At 40.0% G+C, this 13,073-nt stretch overlaps 1 protein-coding gene across 12 annotated transcripts in view; it reads left to right on the forward strand.

The window, feature by feature from the left end:
- Positions 1-13,073, forward strand: part of HMBOX1 (homeobox containing 1) — a 135,389-nt gene that overhangs the window by 50,170 nt on the left and 72,146 nt on the right. The window contains exon 1 of one of the 12 annotated variants that reach the window (XM_058164815.1): positions 5,108-5,186. The exons of the other annotated variants lie outside the window; for them this stretch is intronic. The gene's annotated coding sequence lies outside the window, so the exon portion shown is untranslated. Of the gene's footprint in view, positions 1-5,107; positions 5,187-13,073 lie in introns of those variants that run through there. 12 annotated transcript variants of the gene reach the window in all.

Consider the following 13,073-nt stretch of genomic DNA (forward strand, 5'->3'; position numbering starts at 1 on the left):
CAAACTACCGGGTGGTCCTTGACTTACTACAGTTCATTTAGTGACTGTTCAAAGTTACAACAGCACTGAAAAAGGTGACTTACGATTGTTTTTCACAGTTACGACCTTTCCAGCATCCCCATGGTCATGTGATCAAAGTTCAGATGCTTGGCAGCTAGTTCATATTTATGACGGTTGCAGTGTCCCAGGGTCATGTGATCCCCTTTTGCGACCTTCTGACAAGCGAAGTCAATCGGGAAGCCGGATTCATTTAACAACCGGGTTACTGACTTATCAACTGCAGTGATTCACTTAATAACTGAGGCAGGAAAGGTTGTAAAAAGAGACAAAACTCACTTAACAGAAATTTTGGGCTCAATAGTGGTCGTAAGTCAAGGACTACCTGCAGAAGTCCATTTTGATAAAAATACGTTACCCTCTGTAGAATTTTAAAGTGGCTTTGTAAAAAAAAAAAAAAAGAAGCTCTTGAGAAAGCTCAGTTTCCAGTTTGCTAATCTGGTTATACTGTAAACAGTTTTAAAATACTGTTTTTTTAAGGTGAAAAGTGAGCTATTTCATTAACTAATTAACTATTTTCCAAGATTGAACTCTAGTGATTTTTTTCTCTGAATGAACTTTTTACAGCTTATTTTAAAAATGCTTTACCATGTTTATGCTTTGATTTGCTCATGAGAATGGATGCCAACTTTTATTGTGTGGGAGATATCTCTTTTCTTTCTGCAGTCACCTCTACTGGCACTTGGCAAAACCTCTGTTTACTAGGCCCAAGTGCATGCATTCAATAACAATGTTCCTACTGCCCCTATTAACACTGACTTTTCTAATCTTGTATCTGCTTAGTGTATTGCATTTCAGGTCTCATAATCCATTATGGACACAGATTTGAAGTTAACATCTGGAGGGCTTCTGATAGGGAAGACTGTCCATATGGATGTCCATCTCCATTGAAGTTTTAGAAAGGGGCAAAGAACATAAAGAATATCTAAGAATCTGAGTACGTTCTACATACAAATACTTGTAACTGATCCAAGGAAGTGTTTTAAAACAAAAAGCTACTCTAGACATTTCTCCAAAGTTTTCTCCACCTTGTATATTGTGACCACAGGTGGTGGTCATATTTTGAAAAGGACTTGGACAAACTGGGATAAGTTCAAAGTTTATCAGGGAACTGTTGCAGGAAAAAAAATGAATATAGTAAAAGAGCCGAGGTGGCGCAGTGGTTAGAGTACAATACTGCAGACTACTTCAGCTGACAGCTAGCTGCAGTTTGGCAGTTCAAATCTCACTGGCTCAAGGTTGACTCAGCCTTCCATCCTTCCGAGGTGGGTAAAATGAGGACCCAGATTGTTGGAGGCAATATGCTGACTCTGTAAACTGCTTAGAGAGGGCTGTAAAAGCACTGTGAAGCGATATATAAGTCTAAGTGCTATTGCTATTTCAACAGTGGAATCAATTATTAAGAGAGGTTCCATGCCTTAGTGTACCGGCAGTTTATAAGGAACTCCATTTCACTGATTCATATAATGCCCCTTTTAGTATAAACAAGAAATAGGCCAGTAGAATTTCAGGCTATCTGTCCACTGGTTCACAACTTTTACCCACTGACTTTGTTGCCACCATCTATAAAATTGCCATGTCAGTAAACCAGAGGTTGATTAAAGAAAGCTAGCTGCATTATTTTATTCTTTAAATAGGATTGCAACTTTTTATTCTGGCTAGTAGCAATTAAGCTATTAATATTAACCAGGCAGTTAAGAGCATATGCATTTACTACAATTGATTATTCTTGATCCTTTTATGCTGAATAAGTGGTGAAGATTACTTGACATGAACATTCTAATTATAATGACCCTGTTTTTTGTCCTCTCAACAATTCTGTAAATCTGTAAATATTTCCTGACCTATGAAAAGGGAAGTGATGAAGACAGACTTTTTCACATTTTTTTCATTGACTTTATTGGCTGTATTGGCATTCAACAATAAGCCAGAATTTGGCACCGTCTGAGTTACTGTGAAAAAGTGCTGTCTGCAAGCAGTCTTTTAATACCATTGGTAAAACAAACCAATATATTAGTAGAGACTACTGCAACAAAGAGTTTGGCTTGCTGCTCTGAAATAAAAGTAAATAAAATATAGTTATTGGCAACCCAAAGTAATTATCAGAAAACCATAACCTGTTTTAGTATACCAAGGCTGCATGTGCAATACTCATAATTTGAAAAGAGACATTCAAGAGTGATTCAGCTGTTTGTTACTTAATCTGAAAAAAATGAAGTTTAGCTTTATGTGAACCAGTTATTGGATGGGAAATAGTTCACCATTCTCACGTCAGCTACATTTATCTATGGGGTGTGTGTGTGTGTGTCTGTCTGTCTGTCTATCTGTCTGTGTGTCTGTGTTGGGGAGTGCATCTTTTTGATCAGGCACTGAGAACCATCAATGTGTGGACATTTGTAGTTCTCGGGTCCTCAATCTTTTCCTAGACCCCATCCCTTCTTTTTAGGCCAGGCATGGAAGCAACTCTTTTTTTCCTCCAGTCATCAACTGATCAGTAATAAGCTCTGCTGTTCTTTGCTTAACAGAACAATGGGACTCACTTTAAAGCAGAGATCTTCAAACTTGGCAGCTTTAAGACTTGTGGACTTCAACTTCAAGAATTCTCCAGCCAGCATAGCTGGGAGTTGAAGTCCACAAGTCTTAAAGCTGCCAAGTTTGAAGACCTCTGCTTTAAAGCCTAATGGGGGTGGTGGAGGAAACTTTTAGGAAGAGAAGGTATCAACTCCTCCTTGAAGACCCACTGCTGTGTCTTCAGCCACAAAGCCAGCTTTCCAGTTTGTCTCTTCCAGTCAAGTTGCTTGCTGTTGGTACATTACTTTCCAGCCAGTTGCGGACATGGTAGTTAATCCATCTAGGTTTATCCGCTTATATTCACTACACAGAGTATTTTTTTAATTCTACATTCAGGCCCTTCCTGGTTTACAGGAAACCAACATTGTTTCTACGTTTACAACCGTCTTTCCTTTACACAGTTTCCTTCCTGTACCTGATATGAAGTCCCAAGCCCTTGCTGCCTTTGTACAGCCAACAGCGAACAGATATTTTTAATCTCTTTGGAGTCCTTTATAATGCAATAAGGTAAACAAAATGGCAAGCTGACCTTTTTCCTCCTCCCTTCTCATTCCAAACTGTTTCCGTTCCCTGACATCACCTCCTTCCCCCTTGACCAGTGTCATTTAATCCATTTGTTCCTATCCACCACCCATCCACCCCCAAGTCCATGATGGGTTTTTTATGACTGTGTAAATCAACCTAACAAGGTACCAAAACAAATGCTTTCTTTCCAAAGACCCGGATAATGTATGTCTGCCATTTCATTCTCGTCTAATCTTAACTATTTGGTCGTATAATAAAACCAGATTTCAAGCAGATTTGTCAGCCATGACCTTCGCTTTTTATGAACCCAGGCAGGCTGTCCTCTTGTTAAATTATGCATTTCGAAGTACTGCCATATTTGTGCTTTTATTAGCCTGCCCTGTTGAAATGCGTTCTGCAGCTCCCTTCCAAAATAATCCAAATGTTAAATTTTTGTTAGGGTAAAGGACCCAGTTATGTAAGGTTAGGGAGGAATTGTCTGTGCCTTAACTGGGTTTTTTTTTGCATCTGGTTCTTTTCATAATAGGTCTGTGTGCTGTTTTTAGGGGACAGTGATATATGTTGGGTGACCCTTACGTAGCCTGCATTAGGAGTTGTTAAATGATAGCTCACAGACCAGAGCTGACTCCCAAAGCAATTTTCTACTTCTGCTGCTGGACTTGCCACATTTTAATTAAATTGCAACTAAAAGATTTTCTTGTAAACACATAAGATAGGTTAACCTTTGTACTGTAGATTGACCTGTTTGTAAATATGAGTACAGATAGTCCTCGTTTAGCAACTGCCAGTTGGAACCAGCAACTCAGTCGTTAAGCAAAGTAGTCACTAAGATAAAATCATGTGGTTGTGACTATGCTTATATTTTTCCTTTGCTTTTTCTACTTTCTTTGGCTTTGGTTCTTTCTCTTTGAGGACATCTTGATATGGGCTAAATAAGCAAGGAAAATAAGGAGATGCTGCAAAGATCATAAATCCAATTATTGGTCAGCAGTTAGTTTTTTTAAAAAACTGCTGTTACTTCAAACAGTTACCTTTAAGCAGTTGCTAAGTGAGGATTACCTGTACACATATTTTCTTCCCTGGTCTCAGCAACTAAGAGCTTGCTACTTTACAAACAGTGCAGCATCTAGTATCTTTATGCAGCTGTCAGGCATCCCAGCAAAACCCACAATTTCTGCTGTTCCTCCTTTTTGGTCTGCCCACTTGATCTGGATTTATGGTGCCTGCCCTATTGATTTTCCCACCAAGCTCCAAAGGACTTGATTTAATATTGCTATGAAGCACTGCAGGGGAATTAAAGTGGTAGGTGGCTTTCTAGAGTCAGCTCTGGTAAGTCCTGCATTGGACAGCAAATGGATAACAAAGCAGTATTGTTATTAGAAGGCCCCATCCAAAATGCTTTCTAAGCTAGATCATGATTAACTTGCTCTGCCTAAAAGTGAACCAGGGTTGAAGCCTGGGCTCTAAGTTATTAGATCTTGGTACCTTCGACCATAAGTGTTCCAAAGGTGCTTTTTCAGGTGGCAACTGGACTTCCTTTTTTTTTTCTTTTGAAGATGTTTCGCTTCTCATCCAAAAAGCTTCTTCAGCTCTGACAGGATAATGGGGAATGGAAGGATTTCTATTCCTCGCAGACATCCTTCCATTCCCCACTATTCTATCAGAGCTGAAGAAGCTTCTTGGATGAGAAGCGAAACATCTTCAAAAGAAAAAAAAAGAAAGTCCACTTGCCTCCTGAAAAAGCACCTTTGGGACAACCATGACCTGAATGATTGAGATTCTCTACCATAAGCTCTGTCCTGATTTTGTTAATCAAGTATTTAAAAACAAAAGAAAGAACTCCAGTTGAGTTTGGTTATAATTACCTTAATTCTCAGCTGGCTTTCCATATCCATTTTATCTAGGAACTGTGATCTAATATATCTGGAATGTACCTGATTGGAGAAATAAGAATGGTTGTAGGGATTTTTTCTACAACAATACCCATCTTTCCAATAACCTCATATGCCAGGAATTGGCAATATTTTCAGGAGGTAAGCACCGAACATGTATTTTTAAAAAATTAAACATTGTTCAAATCTGATGTGGATATGGATCTTGCATGAGTTACATGGGATTCTGGCATGCTTGAAATCTCATGTAATCTTTCATGAAAACAATGAGAACTTACAAAGCTTCTGACATTTTTATTTTTTAGGAATTTTATTATTTGACTAACATACATAGAACATGAATCATAGGGCTGGAAGGAACCTCAGAGGTTTCGTAGTTCAACTCCCTGCTCAAGGCAGACACCTTATAACCGTTATGGCGAACCTATAGCACACGTGCCATAGGTGGCACGCTCAGCCATATCAGTGGGCACGTGAGCTCAGTTCTAGCATGCATGTGTGTGTTGGCCAGCTGAATTTTGAGTCTTCTGGGCCCACCAGGCTGTTTCCTGCCTCCGGAGGGCCTTGTGGGGGGGGGGTGGAGAAGGCCCGTTTTTCTCTCTCACCTGGCTCCAAAGTCTTTCTAGGTGCCACCGGAAGTTGGCATTTCTGGCATCCAGAGGCCCTCCAGGGGGGTGGGGAAGGCAGTTTTCACCCTCCCCAGACTCCTAGAGAGGCCCTGGAGGCTGAGGACAGCAAAAAACCGGGCCTTTCGGTCCACTGGAAGTTTGCAAATGGGCCATTTTCGGCCTCTGGAGAACATCCGGGGTAGGGGAGGAGGCCGTTCCCCCCCCCGACTCCTAGAAAGGCTCTGGAGCCAGGTGAGAGAGAAAAATGGGCCTACCAGACCATCGCGTGGCAGGAACGCATGTGTGTGGGTGGGGTGCATAGAATTATGGGTGTGGGCACGTGCACGCATGACCCCCCCCCTCTTGGCACGTGATGGCAAAAAGATTAGCCATCACTGCCTTATACCATCCTGGAGAAATGGTTGTCCAGTCTATTTTTGAAAACCTCCAGTGATGGAGCACTCCAGGAGGCAAGCTGTTCCATTGATTAATTCTTAATATATGTTGATTAATACATGTCATTGTAAAGGCAACTGCCCTAGAAAAGGAGAGAAAGAGAAATTGGCCAATAATTTCCTAAAGATCCATAACAGAGTCGAGGTATAAACAGTTCATTTCTTTCACTTTGGCGTATCAAAGCACTTCAGTGATCATTGATCACTGTTAATTGCCTGATGGGCCTTATTCCTTAACAATGTTTGGGTTTTGACTTTTGAGGTGGTACCAGTTAACATTTGGCTCAGTTGGGGGGCAAACAATTCTTAACAGGTTAGTAATCAACAAGTAGAAGAATTGGAAACTCATGCTGCAATGAGGCTTTTGATATTTTGTTACCTCATTTGAAAATGTGCCAGTGCTGCATCTAAATAGAGGAGGGAAAAGTCATGCATATGTCTTCTAAGCCAAAGTCCAAAACTGAGCAGAGAACCTGAAGGAGGAAGCCAAAGGGGATCAGTACCTTCCAGCACTTAGTATAGCCATTTAGAGGCCCTATTAGTATCTTAGATTTCCTGCTGCCTCGTAGAGCAAGCATCAATAGCCACTTAAGGGATTGTTTTTCCTTGGCTGAGAAGCTTTTGCTCTACTGCTTTGGAAGGTAGTTCTTGCTCTGGGAGGGGCTACAGTTCAATGCCAGAGCACATGCTTTGTCTGGTGAAGCTCTTAAGTACATTCCCAGCATCTTTAGTTATAAAAGACTATCGGAAGCTAAGTTGAAAAAGTAATGGTACTTCAACTCTATGATCCAGTAGGCAGCATTTGTCCTCCTGTATCTACCAAGGTTGTAGTCTTTTTATGGTGCAACTAATGTCATATGGATAGAAAAGCTGAAGCAGGAAATTTGGGAAATTAAATGTATAGAGTCCTAGGATGTTCATATCAGTAAATTAAAAACAAAAACAATTGCTACCAACCTGCCTTCCATTGAGGATCTGTATACTGCACGAGTCAAAAAGAGGGCTGTGAAAATATTTACAGACCCTTCACATTCTGGACATAACTGTTTCAACTCCTACCCTCAAAACGACGCTATAGAGCACTGCACACCAGAACAACTAGACACAGGAAAGTTTCTTCCCGAACGCCATCACTCTGTTAAACAAATATTTCCCTCAACACTGTCAAACTATTTACTAAATCTGCACTACTATTAATCTTCACATCATTCCCATCAACCCATCTCCTTCCACTTATGACTTTATGACTGTAACTTTATTGCTTGCATCCTTATGATTTATATTGATATTGATAGTTTTCTGATTGCTTATTTGTACCTTATGACTATCATTAAGTGTTGTACCTTAGAATTCTTGGTGAATGTATCTTTTCTTTTATGTACACTGAGAGCATATGCACCAAGACAAATTCCTTGTGTGTCCAATCACACTTGGCCAATTTAAAAAAAATCTATTCTATTCTAGTCTATTCTTAAATTCTGATTTTCCTAACCATCATTGAGTGGCTGCTACAGTCACAAAGACAAGCAACCTACGCAAGAAAGCAGCAGTTGGAGATGGACTCCTCTGTGCCAAAATATGAATTTGATATATTTCACAGAAGGAAAACTATCGTTTCACTACTTTTTAAAAACTCAATGCAACATAAACTCAGAAGAAGCCCACTTAGCTCAGCTCCTACACACACACATGAACAGCAAAGAGTGACATCTGCCAAGACCCCTGGGAGTATTTTCTCCAGAGACCAAAATATAAATTTTGTCTTTTTCCAGCTTCTGTTGGAATAGTAATAACAGCGGTGTTCACTGGGTGTGGTCAAAAAGTCAAGTTGGCAGCCCAATGGTGCCATTGAAGCTCCACCCATTTTTAATGTTCATATCATGGACAGAACTTTGATCCCTCCATCCTTTCCACTTTCTTGACTTTTCAACCAACCCCCCCAATTAATAAATAACAATAAACAATAACAATTAATAAACAATAACAATGCTTGCTGAAGGCAATGGATAGCAGTTCCAACTGCCCTGCCACTTTATTTTGCTTTCCTAGTTATATCGTTTGGCCCAAAGGCTTTCTAGAAAGAAATGAGACGAATAGTTGGGAACTCGAGCTTTCCTTCAAAGTTTTAAAAATTGAAAAGGGAAATCGAAGAAAGGGGTTTGCATGTAGAACTAGCATGCTTATATTTGGATTTCATCTTTGTTTAGAACCTTTGGTAGTTAAGAGCCAACAGTATTTCCCCATGAAGATATAAATTTAAAATTATGACTGTTACTAAACCAGTAGATGAAATATAAACAATTTGCTTTTCTTTTTTAAAACATAATTCTGCACCAGGTGCTCTGGATCCTTTTGATTCGTTCCTTCTGCTCTGGAAATGCTGTTTGGTCTCTCTCAGTCATTTTCGAATTCTTCCGTGTAGATGAAAGAGTAGAAACTTGTATTCTTTTATTTTTTAAAACCCCATACTGTGTTCTTAATAAATGTGGGCATTTGTAGTATTTGTCTTTGAACTACCCTGTTTCCCTGAAAATAAGACCTCCCCGGATAATAAGCCCAATCGGGCTTTTGAGCGCATGCGCTAAAATAAGCCCCCCTGAAAATAAGACACCCCCTGAAAATAAGCTCTCCCCGAAAATATTTAAACACATGCGCAGCCGGTCTCCACCATTTCCTCTGGTTAGGCTTAGGGAGACAGAAATCAGGTAAGACAGCAAGAGGAGCCCTGTCTTGCTCCACATGCCCCAAAATAATAAGACCTTCCCGAAAATAAGGTCTACCGCTTATTTCGGGGTTCAAAAAAATATAAGGCAGGGTCTTATTTTCAGGGAAACACGGTAATTGGCATACTCATGAAAGTGGAACTAAAATAGCAGGAAAAAAAGTAGGATGATTGTGTGAAATCTTTGGTGGGAGGATATTCTGTCTATTTATACATTGTATTGTTATACAATAACAGTTTGAGTATGTAATGCTATTGTAATATTTTACAGGACAGACTCTCATTCCCCAAAAGCTCATCATTTGAAATTTGAGCTGGAGGATATATATTAATATCTGATAAGTGATTTCAGGGCCACAGTGTGGCTATGATAAAAGATGGAAGTACCATAACCTCTTTAGAATAAGAAATCGAATGTCTTTTGAATCTTAATGAATACGAGCTGATTCTTCCATACGTACTACATTCCTCCATTATGGTTTAAGGTGGAATTAATTTTTCTGGGCGGTGAATCTTAGTGGGAAGACTGCACTTGTTGGTCTTCTAACTGCCCAGAAATTGGTTAAAGCAAAAGAAAAAAGAAAAAAAAAGGAAGCATTCTGAGAGGAAGTATAGAAGGTAGAGACAAAGGTGGAGGCACAGTACTCCAATATCTTAATTGCAGTCAAAGAGAAATGAACAAAACTGAAGTGGCTCCCAAGGAGATATTAGAAAATGCAAGTTGAAAATGAGAATGATTTAATGTCAAATGAGACAAATGCCGAGTTGATACTCCAGTGCCTCACGCTTCCACTTGTCCTTGGCATTGAGAAAATGAGATTTTTAATATCGGAAAAACAGATTGCCATGAAGGCTCATCCATTGTAAATTTGAGCTGCCTTTTAGAGCAGCTTTTAAACTGAGGATTGGATTGTTCATTCCACCCTACAGTTGCTGCCACAATTTTCATACTAATACGGAATTCCTCACTCTTTTGCATACTATTTATGCACCAGAGAGGGAAGGAAGGCTGACTTCCTCTTTCAGTCTCTGTTTTTCCCATTCCTCCTCTTCCCCTCTCCCACCCCCTCACTTTAACAAGTTAATTTCATTAATGAATAATGCAGAGAGGACAAAGGTTTGTCAGGTTTAACCTCTGCATTAGTCATACAGAATAATGATACCTGCTGTTCTGCCTGGTTAATGCTAGGAAGACAAACTTAGATTTTGTTTGTCAGACTGAAGGGTTGAGGCCTTATGGTTTTGAAATACCATGATAGGTAGGGATATCCAAAAGCATACTGCCTGAATTCAGCTACTGGATTCTTTTGAAAACAAATGATGTGGTGAAAAAGTGACTCTTCAATTCACCATTAAATTTGGAAGTCACTATGAATGTTTGGACTGTGTTTTTTGGACTGCTGATGGGGAAGAGGGCCCTGTCTACATTTTTAGAATAGAATAGAATAGAATGTTTTATTGGCCAAGTGTGATTGGACACACAAGGAATTTGTCTTGGTGCATATGCTCTCAGTGTACATAAAAGAAAAGATACGTTCATCAAGGTACAACATTTACAACACAATTGATGGTCAATATATCAATATAAATCATAAGGATTGCCAGCAACAAGTTATAGTCATACAGTCATAAATGGAAAGAGATTGGTGATGGAAACTATGAGAAGATTAATAGTGGTGCAGATTCAGTAAATAGTTTGACAGTGTTGATGGAATTATTTGTTTAGCAGAGTGATGGCCTTCGGGAAAAAACTGTTCTTGTGTCTAGTTGTTCTGGTGTGCAGTGCTCTAAAGCGTCGTTTTGAGGGTAGGAGTTGAAACAGTTTATGTCCAGGATGCGAGGGTCTGTAAATATTTTCACGGCCCTCTTCTTGATTCGTGCAGTATACAGGTCCTCCATGGAAGGGAGGTTGGTAGCAATTATTTTTTCTGCAGTTCTAATTATCCTCTGAAGTCTGTGTTTTTCTTGTTGGGTTGCAGAACCGAACCAGACAGTTATAGAGGTGCAAATGACAGACTCAATAATTCCTCTGTAGAACTGGATCAGCAGCTCCTTGGGCAGTTTGAGCTTACTGAGTTGGCGCAGAAAGAACATTCTTTGTTGTCCTTTTTTAATGATGTTTTGATGTTAGCTGTCCATTTGAGATCTTGCGATATGATAGAACCCAGAAATTTGAAGGTTTCTACTGTTGATACTGTGTTGTCAAGTATTGTGAGAGGTGGAAGTATGGAAGGGTTTCTCCTAAAGTCTACCACCATTTCTACGGTTTTGAGTGTGTTCAGTTCCAGATTGTTTTGGTTGCACCACAAGGCTAGTCGTTCGACCTCTCGTCTATATGCGGATTCATCATTGTCTCGAATGAGACCAATCACTGTTGTGTCATCTGCGAACTTCAGTAGCTTAACAGATGGATCATTGGAGATGCAGTCATTGGTATACAGAGAGAAGAGAAGTGGGGAGAGCACACAGCCTTGCGGGGGCCCTGTGCTAATTGTACAGGTATTTGATGTGATCTTGCTTAGCTTCACCTGCTGCTTCCTGTTTGTTAGGAAGCTTGTGATCCACTTACAAGTCTGTTCCGGTACCTGTAGCTGGTTTAGCTTAGTTAGAAGAATGTCTGGAATGATGGTATTGAATGCTGAACTAAAGTCTACAAAAAGGACCCTTGCATAGGTCTTTGGAGACTCAAGATGTTGTAGGATGTAGTGCAGAGCCATATTAACAGCATCATCTGTTGATCTATTTGCTCGGTATGCAAATTGCAAGGGGTCTAACAGCGGATCCGTGATGGTTTTCAAGTAGGAAAGCACTAGCCTTTCAAAGGTTTTCATGACTACAGATGTTAGAGCAACTGGTCTGTAGTCATTCAGTTCCTTGATGGTGGGCTTCTTCGGCACTGGGATGATGGTAGAGCGTTTGAAGCAAGAAGGAACATAACACATCTCTAGTGATTTATTGAAAATATGGGTGAAGATGGGGGCCAATTGGTCAGCACAGACTTTTAAGCAAGAAGGAGTTATCTTGTCTGGGCCTGGAGCTTTTCCTGGCTTTTGTCTGTGAAATAGGTCCTGCACTTCTTTTTCTGTGATCACTAGGGGTTGTGAACCCAATGAAATGGGGTCAGTTGTAGGAGGCTTGGCTGTTGTTGGTGTGTCTGAGATGGGAGTTGTGGAGATAGGTGGCTGTAGTTTCCTTTCAAACCTGCAGTAAAACTCATTCAGGTCATCTGCCAGTTGTTGATTACCTTCAGCCTGGGAAGGAGGTTTGCCATAGCCGGTGATATTTTTAAGAGTTTTCCACATGTTTGCTGGTTCATTTGCTGAAAACTGATTCTTTTTAGGTCTTATATGTTTTCTCCAACTGAGATTTGATTTTCACGTTTTAAAGGTGCTGTACTGTTTTTAAACCTGAGTTTGCAACGACTTCTTTACTTATTAGAATGTTCGCAATCACTGCATGACATGCAGCAAGCTCAGCTACTGCACAAGGGAATTTACATAGTAAATATGGCAGATAATGTAGGAAACAGCCCTTACAAATGTGGCTTTTGAATCTGGTCAATATGATGGATGCACATCTTCCGGTTTCCTAAATGGACAAGTTACCAAGGATGTGTCTTATTGGTACCAACAACTTTTCTTTCTATAGAAAAGCATGCCCTTCTAATCTGGGTTTTTGACCCTTCCAAATGTATCTCAAGGACCACTAGTTGGCAAAGAATACTGAACTAGATGACCAACAAACAAGTACTGGGGCACATAACACCAGACATACCACTGGAAGGAAACATCACAAACTGCATCTCAAGTTATTTTGGCTGTGTCATGTGGGGGAATTCACTGGAGAAAGCACTTACGTTGGGAAGAGTTAGCAGTAATAGGAAACCAGAAGGCCAAATAACACGGTGGTGAAAGTATTAAAGGTATCTAGCCAGAACATAGAAAAACTCAAAGAAGCAATGCAAGATCGGAAGAGGTGGAAAGACCTGCCCCATAGAATTGCCAAGTGTTTGACAAGACTGAATGCATAACATCATCAACACTGAACTAGTTGGCCTTTGGCCTGATCTAGCAGAGATGTTTGTGAATTCTATGGCTTGATCAAGCTGAGGGGCTTTTTCTGATGTTTGTGAATTCTTTTTTTAAAGCAAAACAAACTATTGAGCACAAGCATGTTAAAAGTTATTGGCATATGTGAGATCCATAATGTTGCTCTAGAAATAAAAAGAAATTCCAGCCATGAA

This window comes from Ahaetulla prasina, chromosome 1, assembly GCF_028640845.1.
Source record: "Ahaetulla prasina isolate Xishuangbanna chromosome 1, ASM2864084v1, whole genome shotgun sequence".
Classification (NCBI taxonomy): Eukaryota; Metazoa; Chordata; class Lepidosauria; order Squamata; family Colubridae; genus Ahaetulla; species Ahaetulla prasina.